Source organism: Hesperophylax consimilis, chromosome 28 (genome assembly GCF_061612785.1).
Source record: "Hesperophylax consimilis isolate HC1 chromosome 28, BYU_Hcon_1.0, whole genome shotgun sequence".
Lineage (NCBI taxonomy): Eukaryota > Metazoa > Arthropoda > Insecta > Trichoptera > Limnephilidae > Hesperophylax > Hesperophylax consimilis.
The window spans coordinates 11,102,908-11,124,464 of record NC_142863.1 but is presented as its reverse complement, the minus strand read 5'-3'; positions in this window follow the sequence as shown (position 1 = coordinate 11,124,464).

Here is a 21,557-nt window from a genome sequence, read left to right as displayed (position 1 = left end):
TTACTTTCTCTGGTCTGAACTTTTGTTCGCATATATTTTAGATGTCACTCTCTAAACAAACATCCATCTCTTCTATCAAACCTTATGTAAAATTCCCTATCCCCTCCGTTCAAACTCTCACCTCTCATAAGTCTGAACTCGATTCCAATCATCAATCTTACTTATAAGTAACTAGCTGAATTCCCCGGCGTTGCTCCAGTTTCACGCAAAATGAAAATGATGGGTAGCTTTACAATATAAAACACTATTTACACATTTATTGACGCACTACGGTAGGTACTTAGAAGGAAGCTACTCGTAAAAAGACATGAAGCAAAAGAAGACGTACCCATTAATACTGTTCAGCCTAATCATGTTGTCTATTTCATACACGAATGTTTCATTGATACATTTAGACACACGTTCAATATATTTAGTTGTATATCGGACACACCAGACACGCGCGCAACGTTTTTCTAGCGGTTTACGTGTTCATTGATCAGCTATTTTGAATTTGTTTGCCTAGCGCAACTTATTTGCAAACGGTTCATTTGCGCATATAACTAAAACTTTGTACCATTGATTCAACAACCAACCCTTTCAATTTTCACCTACATCCCTTAACTGGATATAAAAACATTCCCTCATTTTAATAACATTATCAGAACACAGTTTTCCTCTCAGTTTTACCTTTTACAGAACACCTCAGGGATCCCATATCTCCTCATTAATACTATTGGTCATTTACTTTCTCGAACTTGCCCTTTTTGCACGGAATTATCTCCGGGGACCGTTGCCTAACCCTTGTTTGCATAGAACCCTTAAATTTAACTAAATCAAATCTTTCCTAACCCCTGGAATTAGCGGCGTAACATGAAATGAAACTACGCGGTAAAACATGAACGCAATTAGGAATTAGGAATCACGCGAGTGAAAACAAGGCATAAACATACTTACACTGAACATATCATAAACAAAATTCACCAAGGATAGTATAAATAGCAAAGAACAAACAAAACACAATACAAACACCATAAAAATATACGAACGACACCAACATGCTCTTTTCTAGAAAAAAACAGACAAAAATAAAATCTCTATTAATCAAAATTGACCACAACCTCAGATGTACATATCATATCAATCACATCACAAATAAACTCCTCAAAACGATACGCATTTTCTAAAACATAAGAAACAAATGAAAACAATATATAGTTGATTTAATAAGCCCTGATGAAGCTTGAGCTAAGCGAAACCTGGTTGGCTGTTAATATTAATTCAAAATAAAAGTGGTGTTTTACAAAGTGTATTTTTCATTTGAAAACAATATAATAATATTTGGATGACTTTTATAGCGCCGTTTTTGTGCAAAATCACCTCAAGGGCGCTGTACAAATATATGATCGAGTTTTACAGTGATATATATTACTACTAGTAGTTATACAGATTGCATCCACCGGTTCGTCAATCACCAATACAAAGCCATATATTATATGCAATGCATTTGATTGATGCTATGGTGTACATATGTTATTATTATTATTTATTTACATTGCAGATAATATACAATACCATACTTACCTGGTAGGTCACTTGAGATTAACACTGTTTATTGTTTATTAGAGAAATCTAGATACGGTTCGAACGCATAAGTACATAATTATAATATTGGACTTTCCGGTATTTATTTTAATAATATGCATTGTATTTTATCACTGAAGATAGATACACCGATAGAATTGTGTTGTGGGAGTTCCTAATAGTACCAGGCGTTAATACCGTTCGTTGGCGATGTTTATAAACTATTGAACATAGCCCTTGGAAATAACGCATACGTTAACACTAACAAAAATAATGAATAACAGACCCATAATTATACTAGCAGTTCTGTAAACAGTAGAATTTGTTTATAAAATATTTTTATTCTGTTGTTTTCGTTTTACAGTAAGGAACTCCAGTCATTTTATCAATTGTTAAATACCAGTATTTTTTATTGTTATAGATAGTTTATTGGCAATTTTTTTTTCAAAGTCTTAATTTTTCCGCATTGGCCAGATTAACCGCTTTTTCGACATTAAAGAACGCCAGGTAAAATGTTAACATCTCGTCACTAATGTTATTGTATTATACCAAAGTGCAAAAAAATTACCGATGACTGCACCTGATAAACGATTTCTCGGTATTTAAAAAACCTACATTACACAGTTTTCATTGATTTTAATGTCAATGTGGACCAGGGTTGCCAATGCATATATTCTAAAACAAGAAATGTTAAGAAATCTAATTTCCCACAAAATGCTTACAGTTGCACAAGTATTATTATTCATCTTCCGGTGTGTTTTTCTTTAAAAAAAATAAAATCATAAAGTACAGGATGCTACAAAAGTTGGTGCACAGGCATTAGTAAAAAAATATATATTTATTTCAATAAGTTAGCATCTTTAATGGCACCCAGTATGCTATCATAAATGTGTAATTAAATATTGTTGTAAAGCCTCTTTTGTCGCCCACAAAAATCGCTTATTCCCGAATACAAAATTGACTTAACCTTGACTAAAAAACACCGTTGATTTTCTTTGGGTAAACACTTTTATCAAAAATCAAGTTTTTCAATATTATGTCTTTATCCATAATGATTGATGATCTACCAAAAAAAGAATCCTTTAATACCACAATACTCTTCAAAGGGAAAATAAAATATTTAACAACCTAGATAGATTAGTTAAATATTAATCTCTTTTCAGTGATACGTACTTAATAAAGGGTCGTTTTTAGAAACCATTATTGTGTTTAACAGCTCAGCAGTGTAATGATTTGTCCACTTCTGGGTTTTTTCCCTCCTTCAAACTTCTCTCCAAAATCCAGGATCTTTACCACATTTCCATCACATCCACAACCATATTAACAAATATATACCTACAAAATTATGGCAGCAAATATATATATATATATATATATATTTTTTTTATGTTTATTTATTAATAAAAAAGATACACGAATTACATTACATAATATAAAACAGATTTTAATTACATAATATAATATGATATAATATAAATATTTGATGTACCCCCATAAATAAGCAAGGCTTGTGTGTATGGGGGGTGTTGTTATTTTGGTTTGAATTTGGTTCAAGTGTTCGGAATACTTTTTAAGGTGGCTTTTGAATTCGTTTATATTTACATTCATGTTTCTAATTTTTTCTGGTAATGAATTAAAAAAATTAACTCCGAGATATTCATGGTTGAACTGTCCTATTGTTTTTTTACATTTAGGAGTAGGAAGTATTGACGTTTGTCTAAGATTTCTATTATTTTTAGAGGGTGCAACTTTATTTTGAATATTGTTTTTATAAATTTGTAATGTTGCATGGTAGAAGTATAATGCACTTAATTTTCTGACCTTAAATTTTTTGAATAAAAGTTCGGACGAAAATGAATAGGGTTTTTTTAATATAGTTTTTATTATTAGTTTTTGTGATATGTAAATTGTTTGTGTTTGATTTTTATATGTAACGCCCCAGCCTATAATGCCGTATTGTATAATTGATTGACAGAAAGCAAAGTATGTGCTTTTAAGTAATTTTTCGTTTAAAATATCTCTTAAACATCTAAATGTATATGTTAATTTCCTTATTCTGTCGTTCAGAATATTTATATGTGGGGACCATTTTAAACGCTGGTCTATTGTTATCCCTAGGTACTTAATATCATGTTATGTTTGTACATAGCATATTGCATTTGTGGTTTTCTGTATTTTTCATAGAGTGGATAATTATGTTTATTTCTTTATTTGTTTCTTGTTTTTTTAATGAAAAATGGAAAATAATAATTTTTTTTAGAATTTAAAGTCAACAGGTTTTCATCAAACCATAATTTTAGTTCATTGATATCTGTATTCGCCATGTTATTTAATTCAGACCAGGTGTTTGCTTTTAGTAGTAGGACTGTATCGTCAGCCTAAGAGACAATGTCTCCATATTTGGAAATATGGAATATATCATTGACATATATAATAGATAACAATGGTCCCAAAACCGTGCCTTGGGGTATTGAAAAGTCGCTATATATTAAATCGCTGACTTGATTGAGTAATTTTACTTGTTCAGGTCTTTTATGTAAATAACTAGTTATCCATGCTAAGATTTTTCCACTAATCCCTACAGATTTTAATTTATTTACTAATTTTTTATGTGATATGCTGTCGAAAGCTTTTTTAAGGTCTATAAATATGCCGATACATTTTTTATCGGAATCTAGGGCCGTATATAAATAGTTAGTTATTTTTGCTATCGCGTGGTGAGTACTTTTTTTTAATCCGAATTGGTTATAATTAATTATTTTATTTTCTTCTAAGAATGTCCAAATTTGTTTTTTTACAAGTTTTTCACAAATTTTTGATATATTTGATAGAAGTAAAATCGGGCGATAATTTTGTAGATCTTTACGACAGTCTGTTTAATAAATGGGGGTTATAATTGCTCTTTCATAGTTATTGGGAAATTCGCCATTTGCTAGACTTAGGTTTATTATATGTGTTATGGGGATAATCAAGTATGCTTTCATCGATTTTATTATTTTAGTATCTATGTAATCAAAGCCGGGGGCAGGTATATATGTTTACAAATATCCAATTAACTGTGGGGCAAATTATAGGGAGTTTACATCTCCCGAAAATAATAACAACGTTTCTTTTACCTACATTTATGTGAGACTGGTATCACTGTAAACTCGCTCGTGATACCTCGCGCGGAAAATATTTCATTCTCTCTCCAGTGGTTTCAGCTGCCGGTTTAGCTCTAAATCCCCTCTAACGTACGCGAACTGTTTTTTTCATAAAATTATTCTAACGTGAGTTTGTTAAAATAAAAACTTAATTGAAAATATTCGAATTTCGATTTTACACACCGAGAGTAATCACGCAACCTTGGATTCTGAGGATTAGAGAATCACAGAATCATCCAGCCAACAATCCATTTAAATTGGCGATAGTCACAATCCTCCAAAATACTACCGACGTTTAAAAAAACAATGGTAACCCGTATATAATTCAGCAAAACGATTGAGGTAAAGGTAATCCGTCAGCAGAATACAACCCTGGAGACAGAATCCTGGACCAATTTCTTTTGTAAGTAATTTAAATTCCTTTTTAAAAAATAATTAAAACGCAGTAGAATCCAGCACTATAATTACAACCGTTATTTATTGGGAATCGAACAATATTGTTCCATAATTTACATTAGCTGGTATACACAGTATCAATTACGTGAAATATAACCACTACTCTTGACTAAAACCATCATTTCTGGAAACAGTAAAGCGCGAAAAAATCTGAAAAAAAGCCTTCAAATAAAAATACCAAAAATATTTACAAAAATCCTCAAATATCCAAATGGATGTCTGTGACCAAAATATCTCTTTCAAAATAATAAATATTAACAAAAATCCAGAAATATCTACAAGGTGGGCAAACTTAATGTCATAATGTGATTTGGCTGTTATTTTGTTGGAAATTTAAAAAAAAGAGCCCGGAAAGTTTATTTGAAGGTGTAAAATTGATGACATTAAGTTGAGTTGTTGCACATCCTGCTGGAACCAACAATGCTAGAGACCCAATTCAGCAACTTGTGGCAAAAAACCTCGTTTAACATCTATCTGTAGCGCTCACCAGTTATGGTTACGGTGGTAGCGTTGGTGTCCTCCAAAAAATTAGGGCCGATCACCTTTTCACTGCAAATACCGCACTAAACATAAACAGTCCCTTTAAGGAGATGTAATGGCTCTTTGTGCATTTTATATGAATTCTTCATGCCCCAGAAACGCAAATTTGGTTTATTCTCATAATCACTTAAGTGGAATGGGCTTTGTTGCTCATTTTGATTATGCACCAGGATTTAATAGAGCAAGGGAGTAAGTTAACCTGACTTGACGGTCAGCAGGCAGCAATTGGTGAACGGTTTGCATTTTTTTTCACAAAAATTGGACGCAATAAACATCTGCTGCATGGACGTCCTGTCGAACAAGCAGTTTGCACGAGACGTTCAGCCAAACGCTTAATTGTGCGCGCACAACGAGGAAAATGACGACGAATTTCACGATGAGTTAAATACAAAGACCGGAAAATGGTCAAATAAGCAGTAACAATAATTTCGCGTATTTCACGTGTGTATCGTTCCATTGCTTGTTGTTAACTAATTCTCTATCAATCTACAAAAAAAATTCAAAGCACAATGACATTTGACGCCATTTGCAAAAATTATTACATTGTGACATTATTTTTGCCCCACCTAGTACAAACATACCAAAATATCCACGAACATCCACCAAAAAGCAACGACAAATATCAACAGATATCCACTCCATATGCGCCTCCGTAGGTAAGTTTATTGTTATCCACATTATTTCCACAGATATCCGCAGTTTTCCACAAATACCATAAACACGAACAGATATCCACAGTAAATAAATATCCACATTATGTTCACAGATATTCGCCATAAATTCTTATTCACAAACACCCACAAATGTCCACAAATATCCATAAATTTCCACAAATATCCACAAAAAGTTTCGAGCTACGACAAAGTTTTTTGGCAATCCTAAGTAAAATGAGTTCAACACGTTGCCAATTTCAGAACACATACACCTTCATTAAAGTGCAATAAAATGCAACCAATATTAATTTAAATATGTAAATTCCTGATTGCTCGTCGCAACTTCAATCTCCCGTTAATCAAAATATCAAAGCACTGAGATGAACTCCATCAAAACTGCTATGGAAACATTGCATTCAATTTTGCACATACGCTACAGTCTAATTTACTGAACGTCTCCTACAGCTATCTTCGATGGATTCTTTTTTGATGAACGTGTTTTCGCTTCTGAGAAAATAAAGTGATAGAAAGGTGTTATGGGAGTGTCTGTCAGACTGTGGTTCATAAAGACTGACTAAAATGAGTGAACCGCGATATCACTTAAGTCAAATCCGGATTTGATTTATTTCGTAAATTTTTATAATTTAGAATATTCACTTTAGAATATTAAATAAATGCTATTTTTATAATATTCTAGAGTTTAATGTCACTTTAGAATATTATATAAATGCTATTTTTATAATATTCTAGAGTTTAATGTCACTTTAGAATATTACATAAATGCTATTTTTATAATATTCTAGAATTTAATGTCACTTTAGAATATTATATAAATGGTGTTTTTATAATATTCTAGAGTTTAATCCACTTTAGAATATTATATAAATGCTATTTTTATAATATTCTAGAGTTTAATGTCACTTTAGAATATTATATAAATGGTGTTTTTGTAATATTCTAGAGTTTAATCCACTTTAGAATATTATATAAAGGCTATTTTTATAATATTTTAGAGTTTAATGTCACTTTAGAATATTATATAAATGCTATTTTTATAATATTCTAGAGTGACATTAAACCTTAGTCCTGAAGTTCCGACTTTATTTTAAGGTATTGTCTCATCTTAATTATAATCTTTTTTATGTTAGTTTTAGCTCCGTGGTTGAGGGCTAGCAAGCCATAGGTCACGGGTTCAAATCTAAGGATGCGCAAGTAAATTTTATTTGATTAATTTGTTTGAAAAAAAATCACAATTTACTCATTTATAATAATATATATTATATTTACAGAGAGTGGTTGCTTAAAATGGCTTTAGCCATGTTTAATGACTAGATCTGAATAACCAGGTACTTCCCCACCTTCCCTTTATCTTCTTCCTCTTCTCATCACCTTCAGTTACGCAACATATCCCATTTGGGAATTCCATAGTATCACTGGCTCCAGACAATGAGAGCAGTTTAGACTCGTGTGCGGTTTCATTATAAAAAAATAAAATTAAAATAAAAAAGGGCGCTCTCTCTAACATTCGTGATAACATATCTCTCTTTCAAACCATCTTCTTCTTCTTATTGAATGCTTACTATGTAGCCTTATGAAAGTTTTTAAGGCGATGCAATAAAGGAGTTCTTAGTTTTTCTAAAAATCTTTTTGTGTATCGAAGAAGTATTTTCACAATTTATTCTTTTGAAATACATAACATATAAAACATTTATAATACTGTTAAAAAAATACATAATGAATAAAAAACATGTGGAAAATCAATTTCGCCAAGAGCTTTTCGCGGCCACCAAAACCAAAATTATTGCAATTTTTTTGCTAATAGGCCAGTGCAATTAGCGCCAAAAAGATTTCCCAACTTTTTTTATATGTTTTATGAACTGATCCCCTGATGTAAAATCTGTGTTTACGACCTTGACGCACCTGTGCTCGCGCCGACATTTTGAAAAAGCCGGCTGAAATCGCGCCAAAATCTAGTTTTTCCCAAATATCTCATTTCCAATGCAAATTTTGGGTAAAATATGTTTGTAATTATAATATAAAATAAAATTAAATACAACTTTTGTGATAACCATTTTCTTCTATCTCTAATAGATACCGAGGTAGAAAGTCGTGAAGGTGCGTATATTTTTGAAAAAAAAAAGTTTTTTTCGCGCTTAGGTTTGTTTTTTTGTAAATACCTCGTTTCCAGTACAATTTTAGAAAAAATTCTTGTTCAGTTTATAAAACATATTAAAAAATGGGAGTAGCGGAATAATTACGATCGAGAATCGCTAATTGCACTGGACTATAATATCCTAGTGTGTACATTCAGTAAATTGTCACAAAACCAGGAAAACAGCATTAAAATCACCCTTGTACGAAAACAGCTTCACGCTTCGAAGACGTTCCTCTTTAGAGAGCTTAGACAAACTTGACCCATTTTTCTATGAGTCGTTCTCAAAAATTCGTCGTTTTCATTCAAGTCACGTGCCTAAACTTTAAAGGGTTTAAACAGAATTGTTAGTTTCAAGGGATTTTCCAGAATCACCTCGTTTGCCTCAGTACACAATTTCCGAAAACCACTTTGCTAAGAAAACTTCGTTAACAGACGCGTAAATCGCTCAAAAATGGATTCGTAAATAATAAGTGAGATTTGTACCGATTTGAATAAAAACTGTTGTCGTCAGTTTACATAAGATATTTCGACTCCTAGGCCTTATACAGGTTCACGATATTGATTTTTTTTTCAGGAAATAATTTAGATTTTTGAACCCGAATTAAGGAAAAAATGATCTCACTTCTGTGTTACGGATACGCCCGTAACACAATTCTATCTGTTTATGTCTTACTAAACTAATTAACTACCTAACTGAACATGACGCTGTTTTTGCACAGGGGTAGGAAGAAATGATTGACCGCTAAATAACTTGATCTCAGCACACACCTCTTGCTTCATTCTCCATACATTGTTACATTCATGTCTGTATCTGGATCACTTGATCATGCCATGTCTTCCTAAGGCGTCCCCGATTTATTTTACCATCATATTCCTGTCATGCTCACAGCTAAGAGTTTCGTAATCTAACTCATTCCGCTCACATTAACCTTCCATTCTTTGCAAATCTACACATTTCGCACACGAGCATATATGGTTCTACTACACATACGCCTCAGGAATCTAATTTCCATAGTCGGTAACGGAGAAATACTTGGCACAATCAAGTAAATTAAATATTTGATTCTCAAAAACAGAAGAGGAATTATGAATGTGAATGAAGGGACGAGTGCGTGTGTATGTGTGTGTTTATTTCGGTCCACTAATTTTGTATAGGTACCTACGCATAAATTGACTTAATTCTTTTAATCAACAAACAGAAAAACAGATTATTATTATCACTCTTTTTAACGGGACAAAATTTTAAATCAAGCGTATTTTTTTAACAAAGCGCGAAATTTATTCAAAATTCTTTCCCTAATTGAATTTACACATATCTCGATTACAGAGGAATTCACGAGTTAATTGAAAAAAATCCTTTTTAGCAAAAAGATTTTTTGCGCCCACGTAATTAAAACATGTGAAAAATTATTACCATTTTTCTCCCGACCGTAATTAGTAAATACATAAGTTTCCTAAACTCATAAAGGTTACTAAACTCGTTCCATAATAATTCTGATATAATAACAGTAGCGGTTGGTTGTCAGTAGTTGTTGACGAAGATTTCTTAGTTCAACAAGTATAAATTATCATCATATTAAACGTGATTCTCGGAGTCCACATTACGTAATGGTTTTCGTGTATTTCATGGCGGGCTTCATAAGTTTCCTAACCTGTTCGATAATGAATCATCCGTATTTTAATGATCTGAGAAAGTCCCAGCGGTCGCACAGTAAGGCGGAAAAACCGAAATTTGGTCAAAATTATTTTAAATGTCATAACATTTGTGCTCTAATGCGGAAGAAATGCATACTTACGATAGTTTTATAGATTCCCATGTCTTAACAAAAGGATTGCAATCTTGTTCAAGTGGGAATGCTGTCTTTGTTCTACCGATATTTCAATGGAAGAACGTAATTAGCGTCATTTAAACCATCGGCTTGTTTATATTTGTACACGGTTGTTTATTTGGACATTTGTCACATGAGAATAAGTCGTTTGTACGACTCGTTTGCCGGCCTCTGGGTTTCATTCCTCCTACAGCATGTTTCTCTTTAATACCAATGTTCAATGCTTACTACTTTCTTTTCCTCATAAAAACCCTCTTAACAGCATCCCCAAAGAAAATACATAAAGAAAGAAACTATTTTTCTCAGGGCCTCGAGGTGTATATTTAATGTAATAAAATGCGTACCTGGATGGAAGACGCGTCTGACAAAGACTTCGTTTAATCATCTATTAGCTTAATCCTCCATTATTGCACAAGCAATATAAAAAAAATTATGGCACTAAAAGGAAGACTTAAAATACTATCAGGTTATTAAAAAATTATTGATTTCACAAGTGGTTATATATTGGTTATTATTAAAATCTCACAAAGATTAATTTATTTGTTCGACGTTGATAAATATTTCGATATGCGAAAAATGATCTATACATATATTTATTTGTTGGAAATTTTGTAGAGCGCCGCTTTTGTGAGATATCACCTCAAGGGCGCTTTACAGTTCATGCAGGTATTACAAAAAAAAATTGAGATTAAGTTAAATAAAATGAAGTACAGGAACAAGTGATGAAGTACAGAAACAGGTGACACGAAGATGGAGGCTCTGCAGCAAGAATCCTAGGTGGTGAGGAAACTGGACCAGCTGCTGCAGCGAAAAAGTGCTCCACGTCCACCAACAGTGCCAGCATGAGGTTCGTCATCCGTCCAGGTATGTCTCTGCTGCTAATAAAGCGCTGACACAATATCCTCACATAGATACCAGACCTTGAGACTCTGCAGCAAGAATCCTAGGTGGTGAGGAAACTGGACCAGGTGCTGCAGCGAAAGAGTGTATATACATATATACGTATACACAGATTACACACATATTAAAAGTGACAAGTAACGTTTGAATTTGTCTTGCGAATTTCAGTTAAAATAGTTATTTATAAGCATCATTTAAACAATTGGTTGTGTGAATCACATTATAAAAATCCCTCTAAACACTGTGAAATATAATTATACCATAATCGTAGTGATCCAAACGTATCAATCGGTTATTCACTAAATTCTATAAAATATTATCAGACATTACTGATTCCAGTGCGTGTGAGCGGTGCGACATCATAGTAGGTCACTATCACCCGTAAGTGCAAGCAGCGCAGAACACTCCGGACACTTGCAACTCGCTACGCGATACGCAGTTGAGTGTGCAGGGTGCAGGGTCATCACTCACTTCCTAACTTAATATTACGAACCTCTAAAATAAAAATGGATGCTAATCAATGTATGGCGAAGGCTCAGGAAATTATTAACCAAATACATTTAATAATTACCGACTCATCTAATAAGTTCAATAAAGAACAACTTGCAAAAATAATGCCAAAAACTACCGAGTTATTGGGCGTCGCGGGACAGATGGCAGTGAAGATGGGGACTATGGAGGGTGAACTATCCGCATACAAAAATATTATTAATAACCAACCTGCAATAACTGGAACTACTCAATCTACTTCAATGGAAATATGTGACGCAATTACCGAGATAACAGAAAGGAATTTACGTTCGAAAAATCTAATTCTGCTGAACGTACCTGAAAGTAGAGACGAGAATCAAACCAACAGGATATCTGATGACAACAACAAAGTATGTTCAACGTTAAAAATTATCGATGATACATTACAGATAAATATTTCTAAAATATATAGGCTTGGCGTAAGAAAAACTGACAAGATCAGACCCATAAAAGTAGAACTCCAAGATTCATATCAAGCTAAGCAAATAATCATAAATAAATATAAACTGAAAAATGGCATCAAAGTTAAACAAGATCTCACGGAGCTGCAAAGGAAACAAATGACGGATGTTTGGAAAGAGTTTGAAACGAGAAAAGCGGATGGGGAAACAAACATAACAATTAAGTACATAAACTCTGTTCCAAAAATAATAAAAAACGTGCCAAAAAACTTAAACAGCACCTAAAATTGTTTGGGTACTACCAAAATGTACGTGGAATGAGAACCAAATTACAACATCTCAAAATAACTTCTCCCACATTCCCACATGATATTTTGTTATTAACAGAAACATGGTTAAATGAGGACATCAATTCATCGGAATTAGGTCTCAATAAATACAACATCTATCGTCTTGACCGTGACCCCATTACAAGCAACAAATCAAAGGGAGGAGGTGTAATGGTGTGCATATCTAAAAACATTTCATCTAAAAAATTGCCAGTTAAACACTAAAGCGTTGAACAGATGTTTGTTATGCTAAATATTTCATCCACAAAAATCATTATCGCTTGTACTTATATTCCACCAATGTCAGATCTGCAAATATACAAGAACCACATCGAGGATGTAGAAACACTAAAATATAAATATCCTAAAGCCAAATTTATAATTGTAGGCGACTACAATCTTCCGAAAATTGACTGGTCTTTCGATAAGAACAATGAAGTGATTATTAACGAAACAGAAGTGCAGTGTGTCAAATCTAAGGAAATGCTTGATATGTCTTTTTTCCTAGGACTAAAACAGTTAAATAAAGTGCATAATTCTTATAACCGAATGCTTGACCTAGTATTTTCTAGTGACTTAAGGACAGTGGTAGAACAATCGGATGAATTGTTGTTACCTTTAGACCAACACCATCCGGCGTTAGATATTATTATCACAAATGAGTCTAGAAAATTGCAGAAATTAAAAACTTCATCGTACAATTTTAAAAAAGCTGACTACCCAAATATAATTGATTATCTTGACCATATAGACTGGTCATTTCTAGAAGATGAAAACAATATTGTGAATCAAGTCCAACAATTTTATTCAATCCTAAACACTTCAAAAGAACGTCATGTTCCAAAAGTTAATTTTATTGCATCCCTTTACCCTACATGGTTTTCAAAAGAATTAAAAGAATTGATTTATACTAAAAAACAAACTCACCGAATATATAAGCAATCTAGAAACGTCGATGATTATATAATGTTTACTAACATAAGAAAGCAGTGCAAAGAATTGTCTAAAAAATGTTATAATGATTATATTAGTTTAATAGAAATGGAGGTTCATGATAATGTTAAAAAATTGTGGAACTACTTTTCTAATGCTCAGCGAAAAAATGATTGTAGTTTACCAAATATTATGTATCTGAATAACAATTGTGCGGATAATACCGAAGGCATTGTCAATCTTTTTGCAGATTTATTCAAAAGTGTTTATGATGATAATATTACTGATAATGAAATCCCAAATGATATATCACTTGAAGAATCACTTAACCTAAACCATTGTTTTATTGAAATAAACGCTATAGAAAAGGCTATAAAAGCATTAGATACTAATAAATCCGCTGGACCGGATGGTTTCTCTCCAATATATTTAAAATCTTGTGTTCGCAGTTTGACTTATCCATTATTTTTACTATTTAATAAGTCTTTGTCGTCAGGGTGTTTTCCAAAACAGTGGAAGAAAAGCTATCTTACGCCTATTCATAAAAAGGGAGATAAAAGCGATATATCAAACTACAGACCAATATGTATATTGTCCGCTATTCCCAAACTATTTGAATCGTTAGTCCTAGATGTAATATGTAAACAAATTAATAATATTACTGTACCCAACCAGCATGGCTTTATCACAGGTAAATCCACCCTAAGTAACTTGATCATATACGAAAATTACATAACTGATTCTCTTGCCTTGAAGCATCAAGTGGATTCAATATATACTGATTTTTCCAAAGCTTTTGACAAAGTTAGGCGACATATCCTTGTACAAAAATTAAGTATGTTGGGTATCAAGGGTAATCTGTTAAGTTGGATTGATAGTTATCTTAGTAAAAGAGAGCTATGTGTCAAAATAAAATCTGTGGAATCTTACATTTTCGAAGCCACAAGTGGGGTCCCTCAGGGGTCTCACCTGGGACCAATTCTTTTTTTGTTATTTATTAATGATATTGTTAGCATATTTAAAGATGTAGAAGTTCTTCTTTTCGCAGATGATTTGAAAATATATAAAACAATACGCAGTCTAGACGATTGTTATACTTTGCAACTTAATTTAAATAAACTATATCGTTGGTGCATCATCAACTCTCTGTTTCTTAATATTAAAAAATGTCAGGTCATTCGTTTTGGTAAAATACGAAATCATACAATTTATGAATATTCGCTTAATAATGTAAAATTGACAGCTGTCACTCAAATCAGGGACTTGGGTGTTATATTTGATGAACAGTTAACATTTAATCCGCATATAAATGAAATCACAAATAAAGCCCTAAAAATGCTTGGTTTTATATGTAGAACCGCATGTGACTTCAAGTCACTAGAATGTTTGAACACACTGTACACATCTTTAGTAAGAAGTCAAGTAGAGTATAATTCGCCTATTTGGTCCCCGTTTTATAAAGTACATTCCAACAATATTGAAAGGGTACAACACAAATTTTTAAGATTTATTAACTTTAAACTGAATATTCCAATCCAAAATATAAATTATATCCAACTCATGCATCAACTAAATTTGATTACGCTGTCAGATAGGCGAATTATCTCCGACCTTGTTCTACTAAATAAAATTATTAATTATAGAATCGACAGCCCTGAAATTCTTGCCACAATAAAATTATTTGTACCTTCCAAAAATACGAGACAAAATTCCACCTTTTTCTGTGACAATTTCAAATCTAATTATCAAGCGCACATATCGTTAAATCGAATACAAAATTTTGGTAATAAATTTGGTAATGTTGTTGATATATTTAGAGATTCCGTAGCAGTGCTTAAACGAAATCTACATAAACACTTTGCTGAAATGTATGACTTATCCACTCCATAGTGAAAAACCCATTTTTTAGCTTCTGTTTTTTCACTCTTTTCTTTTATGACTTTTTAACTTTAATATATATGTTTTAACTTTACAAATTAATATTGTAATTTAAATAACAATTCGAATATGATTTTAAGTCCCTATAAATGCTGATTAATTTCAATCCATTTATTTTTCTAAGTAAGTAAAAAAAAAAAAACTGTTCTCCATAATGGTATTCTGTATTATATGTAAAACATTTATGTACTACAGATATAATAACTATTTTATTTATATATGTACGTAAACTTTTAAATGTCACATAGTTAATGTAATAACACTAATAACAATGTATGTAAAAGCCCAATGGGCGTTTAAATAAATAAAATAAAATAAAAAATATCATTTTTTCACCACACTGATCACCTCTGAACTTCTGACCTGCAAAAATAAGTTAACAGTCCACTATAGTGATTTTTTGTATAATTTTGCCTTTTTTCAAAAATGTATTTTACTTAGTGCATATCATAATGTGCTATATTTATAGAATCTAAAAATATGGGATTGACGGCCAAATCTAGGTGGGTTCATTGACTTTTAATTGTGGTAGGCAGTTCCATGTGTTTTTTTATTCATATTTTGGGGAATGGTATTAATTAAATTATATGGAAAAAGTGTATATATGACACCAATCACTCTATTAGTCAATTCACTGAAATAAACACTTCAAAATAATTGACGCAACTGTACCAACTGTACTGTGTACCATATTGCGCTTTTTCCTTCTTCCGACAGCGTTATTCTTCATCTATCCAGCATCCATCTGCTTTAATGATCGACACTGTACCGTTGTCCGAAACGTTGGCTAAAGACCGATCAATGGCTGAATTGGCATCGCGTTTGGGTTCCACCGAGGCGTAGTGTGTTAAATTCCTCGGCTGGCTAATTCTTCCATCACAACACAAGCAGCACTTTCTGCTTGCTGTGGAGGTAGTAGAAGATTTTCAAATATTTAAAAAAAAGAAAGGGGAAGCACAACACGGCAAAATATCCCAAAAACAAATAAAGACATTCAGAAAAAATTGTCGCTAATCCGCCATCAAAAAAAATACTATGGAGTACATACAATTAACCGTAACTAAGCCAATCGCGGTACTTGCTTTTATTTATTTGTATGAATGAATGGAAAGATTTTGTTAAAATTATTTTGGCCATGTTTGTGGTCGTTTCCCCACAGTGCGACGATCTCATCTCATTATCTGGTCCCTACCGTAGTACGTAGTACATTGTTAACGGGCGAGAAATTATTCACCCTTCAAAAACCCGCAGAAATCGAATTTGCGTATTTTAAAGGGGAGATAAAAGTTCAAATCGTAGTGTGGGCGAGTAGAAGCCGAATACAAGCAAAGCCACCTCAGGCCAGGCCGGTACACTGAACCAAATTGGCCTCTGAACTCATATAAGATTTTTTTATTATTATGCACTATGTTACACGGTCATGCCGCGAAACTTCGGCAAGTAAGTGGGTACCATCTTCAGGTTCTTGTGTGATTGCAAAGAGTGCAATTACTATCAATCTCAATGAACAAGTGAACAACCTGTGTACATTAACATTTTTTTAAATTGTCATTTAGTCATGGTGTAGTATAATCTATGGATGGATTCGATAGGTAAATAATTAGACATTAAACGCAACTATTTATTGGTTTGTAATATGCGGTTAGGACCAAACCTGCACTCATTCAAATCCAATATACATTTTCTTTCCTGTGAAATACCCAATCACAACGACACAATGATGTCATAGGACACAACGTCCATTGTCATTTTAGAAGAGATATGATATGAAACAACGTCTATGGATGTCATTTTAGAAGAGATGTGATATGAAACAACTTCCAATGGCTTTGTTTTAGAGGCGATGCAAAATGACACAACGTGTGTTGAATTAAGTTAAGAGGAGATATTACATGACTTAACGTCCATTGACGTCGTTTTATAGGACATATGATAAGACTCAATATCGATTGACGTTATTTTATAGGAGATGTGACATGAAACGACTTCCATTGACTTCGTTTAGAAGAGATGCGATATGACACAACGTCTATTTAATTAATTTTAGAGGAGATGTGACATAACTCAACGTCCATTGACGTCGTTTTAGAAGACATATTAGATTAAAAAACGTATATGAACATCATTTTAGTAGAGATGTGATATGATTCAACGTCTATTGACGTCGTTTTAGGAAAAAAACTTTCATTTACTTCGTTTTAGAGGAGATGCAATATGACAGAACGTCTATTTGATTATTTTTTTATATGACTAAACGTCCATTGAAGTCATTTTAGAGGAGATCTGATATGAGACAGCGTCTATTGAAGTCGTTTTAGAAGAGATGTGATATGACTCAACGTCAATTGACGTCGTTTTTGAGGAGATGTTATATGACACAACGTCCATTGATGTTATTTTAGAATAGATATGACATAACGTACATATACTTCCTTTAGTTATAACGGACTGGGAAGTCTAGTTTCGTTTTGGCCATAACGCAAACATTTAGCAATCATATAGTTGATAGCGTCACATTTAAAGACCTTAATTTTTTGCGAATGTTTTTCATCTACTTTTTCGAAACACACTTGTCCTGTTCCTTAACCTCTGTTCTCCGGTATTTTCCATTAATTTGTTTGTCAGTAAATTTTTTAAATATAAGACGATCTCATAGAAGTTAATAGGACGATTTTATAGTGTCACGGCTTGTCTAGGGGTGGTTTTTGTAGATGGAACAGATGGGCAACTTTGATAGGTCGAAAACGAGGTTGAATAAGATTGATGGGGTTCCTTTCCGCTACAAAAAAGCCCTAATTAATGAAAAGTGTTTTTGTATGAACCTTTTAATTTAATACTCTTGTGAAGTGACCTGTCAACAGTGTTGTATATTGCGTTTTTTTTATATGGGTAGTGAAAAGTTTAAAGCAAGTCTTAGGTGGTTGAAGTCATTACAACAACTTTCAGTATCATTTGGACCTCATAGTTATGCTGGGAATATGACACGTTGCAATATCCAGTATTTATTTAGACATGTCAATGCATCTTAGTAATTTTGACTGGGAGGAGAATAGTTCTTACTCTTAACCAGCGGTGGTTTGATAAGATTGATTAGATGAGATTATAAGACAAACTTGCATTATAATAATATTAGTATATTATAAACAGCACGCCGTTAAAATTTCGCCGTTGAAATTCACGCTACATAAAAATACGGCCAAAGAGCAACCCGATATTCCATGCTGTGCGTTATAGAATCAGCACAAAATACTTCATACAAAAAATACCAAACAACAACACAATCCCCTTGACAGTGAAACCAAAATAAGACGATATTTGCCCAAGAGAATGTTTGATGCCGCGTGACCTTCGAAGTTTGACGAGTCAGTGTCACTGAGATTAGCCAAGCCATACTGCCCGCGCCGGCAACTAAACTCTGTAATACATGGATGCAAGATAGCAGGTGAACGCAGGTACTTTAATAGTACACAAATGATGACTTTAGCAGTTACCTCTGCTGGTCTGGAGCACCAAAATACCTGTAAAAACCCTTGACTTTTAAAGCACAGGCGTTAGGTAGGTATGCTGTCCTTATTCTACCGGTATTACAGTGAAAGATGCTCCAAGAAACTAGCGTCATTAATCCCTTTAGTACCGGTGAAAAATCAAAATATGTACATGGTTGACATTTGTCACATGAGAACGTTTCGCTTGTACGACTCGTTCATGAGCTCAACAGCTCGGCTGTGGAACGATTTGCCGGCCTCTGTCTTTTCTCTCTCCTACAACATGGGTCTTCTCAAAAAATACAGCATTCCCAAAGATGACAGAATCAAAATGTTATTTTTCTTTATGGTAGTTGGCAGTACATTTTCGTGCACTTTTATTTTCTCGACCTGCATTTTTCCAACCGTTTTCTTTTAATGGCATTTGTAAATCTACTAGTAAAACATATTTTATCGTGATTGTCTTTATTTGCTAGTAATGCATTAATGTGTTGCGTTTTCTCTAGTTTGATTTCGGCTTTCAACTGGAAAGCAGTAGCATTAATTGATTTGACGCAGTTATTCTTGTTAGTGATACCTAATATTGTACAATTCTGTCAAGGGAATTTCATATAATTAAGATTTCGGCAAAATAAATGTATGGATATTATATTAAAAAATAATTCAATATTTTGCAAGAAGATCTGACAATGTACGTTTTTTGTAAAGTTAACATAATATTATTTATTTTTAGTTTTGTTGTATTTTTTTCAAAAAATTATTCTGCATACTTTCTGCAAAATCTGTGTATACCTTATATTGAGATATTGCATGCAAGATTGCAAGGGTTACGACCAAACTGCACAAACTATAAAATTGGCTACGCAATGATTTGTCTGAGTGTGGTGTGTAGGAAGAGACAAAGGCGGGGAGCCACTGCAAATTGCAGTAGTGTGGGTGAACGATGTTGGTGACACGCAATGGTGATACTAATAACTAATAATGATTTATGGCCAATCCCCCTTGTTTCAATTGTGTATAGTACCGAACTTACAATCACAATATCTAATCTCAAGTGAAACAATATGTTTTTTTCTCCAAGAATTCTGTATATGGTAAACTTTTAAATGCAAAGATAAATCTTGGTGCCTTCTATTTTTTTAAATTTTTATTTCTTATCCCTGACCATAATAGAAAAAATATATAGCAAGAGTCTTATGAGGACGTGTTATTTGGTGCCATATATGGCACAGCGTGACTCAACGGCTATAGATGTTTTGTGCCGGATACTGCACTACATAACAAACATTTGAATAAAATTTTTAGATTGTTTGTTTTTGGGGTGTTACGCCGTGTTGCGCTAACTCCTTCTTTAGCCGACGTTTCGGACAGCGTTGCAGTGTCCATCATCAGGGCAGATCCGGTAGATCCGAAGATGGATCTACCGGAACAAAAATGCTTTTGGCCGTGAAAATCTAAAAACTTACCCCAAAATTTTTCGATTCAAATGCACATCTTAATTTCACTATCTAATTATTTAGCATTGCAACCACATAACTTCGTATTATGTATATAATCATTATTAATGCCAATAAACTACGCGTATTTTTTATTTAATTAAATAGTATTTAAAATAATGTCGCTTTCCTAGTCTGTCTGTTTGTGCGCTTAGTTCTTCTAACTACGCAACGGATTTTGATAGGGTTTTCACTATCATTTAGAGATATCTTCCGGAAAGTTTATATGTATACAAAACAGACATATTATATTTATGGAAAGTACAGAAAAGTTTCATATTGCTAACACTGGCTAAACCTTTTGAGATACATCAAAATAATGTACTACAAAATTGTTTATCTTTAAAAGGCCTACAGAAAAGTATACTACAATATAGGTCTATCTTCTAAGATTAACTCCCAGCAACACCGGGTACATGTCAGCTAGTTTCGTGATAAATCTATCCGAAATACCTGCTTCCAATAAATTTCGAGGCCAATGGTCCTTTGTGCTAAATTCTAAATTCTGTAAAGTCAACAATGTGTAGAGCCTAAAAATAGTAGACCTAGTAGTAGCAAATATTTGAGTTATATCAGTACCAAGCGCGGTACAAAGTTACTCATGTAAAACAATGTGGGCAATATTGACTTCAGGAATAGTGGGATAGTGGGCGTTTTATAGGTTGCTTTTTTTATAACGGTCCCCATTTGGAAACTATATCGGCAATTGTTAGAGTGGCTCATCAGTGAAAAGGGAACAAACAAGTTGGGCGGAGCGGGAAGGAGCGTGACCGTGTTCCTTTCTGTGATTAATTTGTCAATAAATTCATCTGACAATATACAGGCAACTTGTATGGCAATATACTGCGATAAGTCAAATTTGCTTACGAATTTATTTTTATTTATTTATTACAGTTTACATAAGTTTGGTTAACACCTCACTAGGAGAACCTATGTTGAGGTGATCGTATATATTGGGAAAGTGTTATAATGCTGTCATTAGTAAAAACACACTATCGTCCTTGAGGTATACTGTAGTTTCACCCATGGCGGAAGTAATGTATACATAATAGTTATTAAAATGTAATGTAAATCAAATTTAATAATGTTATTATTAAGTTCTTCAAGTATTTTAGTTTTGTATTATTGTGACAGCTGTTAAGTCAGAGTTCAGTGCCATTTTCAAAATGTTGAAAATGTCTGTAGTATAATTAGAAAGCAGAAAG